Raw genomic sequence first — 1716 nt, 5'->3', positions numbered from 1 at the left:
CGCCCCCGCCCGGCGGGTCCCACGCCCCGCCCCCGCGTGACGCCACGGCCCCGCCCGCCCGCCCGCCGCGGACAAGTCGGGACTTGCAGGCGCGCGCCGCGCCCCCCTACCTCCGCGCGGGGGTTTCCCTGCAGCCGGGGGCGGGGCGGGGCCCGGCCCGCGGCGGGGAGGACCGAGGCGTGCGGACGCGGGCGGCCGGGCCGGCGGGACAGCCGGACACACACGCTGACACACTGACACACTGACTGGGACCCACAGACACACGCGCAGAGACGTGTACGCAGACTGACCGACTGGCGCTCCAGGGTACACAAAGTCACGTGCTGACAGGGCCACGGCGACAAGCCGACTCACAGGCACTCGGCCACACTCGCACAAATGCACACCCTGGACCGGGGCGTGGATGTGCAAACTCACACGCTGACTGGGGCACACGCTCACGCACCCAGGCACAAACACAGAGACCGGCTCGCTGAGACGGCCCCAGGGACACGCCGACTGAGGAAGGGGGAGGGGAAGGGGGCTGTGTTGCACAAACACCCACACTGATGAGCACACGGGGACTCACAAACTGTGTTCACAAACATTGCCACGGGGAAGGTACCCCCCAGCACACACCCAGTCACGGGCTGAGGCTGAGAGCTTCTCAGGACACACACACACACACACACACACACCTGTCACAGGGATGCCTGGACACACAGCTTGATCTAGGTGACCCTCCTACAAGGACACACACAAACGCACGCACGCCAGTTCACAGCAGACACAACTGTCAGAAACTGACCCTCACGGACACAGATCAAGTCAGACATAAACAAAAACTGACCCCCCAGCACAGTCGCAAAGCACACCTGTAACAGGTTCCTGGTAACTGGCCCACTGACGGGGACACACTCTGGAGCAAGCACACCTGGCCACACTCGCCACAAATCTGGCGGGGGACTCAGGGCAAGAAGGAAACCCCTAGCACCTGACGGGACATGCCCGGGCAGCCCCTGCATTGACGTGCTCGCACCCTGCCTCCTGGCTTTCACTTCCCTTTCTGTTTCTCCTTGCCACTCTTTCCCTTGCTTGGACTTGGTGACCCCATAGCCTTCCCTCCCCCAGGACTCAGGAGCCCTGGCTCCTCGGTCTGCACCTTCCATTCCCGCGATGTCACACCCCTAGCCGAACCACGTCACCACAGGGCGAGTCATCTGAGCACCCGGCACTGGGCTGGCTGAGAAGGAATGCCAGATCTGAGCAAAACGGGGCTTCTCCAGGTTCTCAGACTTGGTTTCCCTCCGGCGCTAGATCCCTCCATTTCCCAAGAGAAGCCGGAAGTGCACATCTCCTGTGAAATCTCCCTACTTTAAATACTGGGGAGTTGGGGGCGCCTGGCTGGCTCAGTCGTACAGCATGTGACTCTTGGTCTCCAGGTCCTGAGGTTAAGCCCCACATTGGGTGTAGAGCTTACTACTTAACTTACTTACTTATGTAATAAATGAATAAATGAATACATACATACATACATATATACTTACATACTGGGGACTAATTCAGCCTCCCTCCCTCCTTCCCTTCCCTCATTCATTCATTCCCCCCTTCTTTCCTTCCAGTGTTCATGAGCACACCATGCATCGTGAAATCACTTTTGTGGATCTTACTGTTTTTACTTCACTTTATTGAGATATATTTACACGTAATGAAGTTCTCTCCTTTTAGGTGCACAGT

This window comes from Neomonachus schauinslandi, chromosome 16 (assembly GCF_002201575.2).
Source record: "Neomonachus schauinslandi chromosome 16, ASM220157v2, whole genome shotgun sequence".
Lineage (NCBI taxonomy): Eukaryota > Metazoa > Chordata > Mammalia > Carnivora > Phocidae > Neomonachus > Neomonachus schauinslandi.
This window is presented reverse-complemented; position numbering follows the sequence as displayed.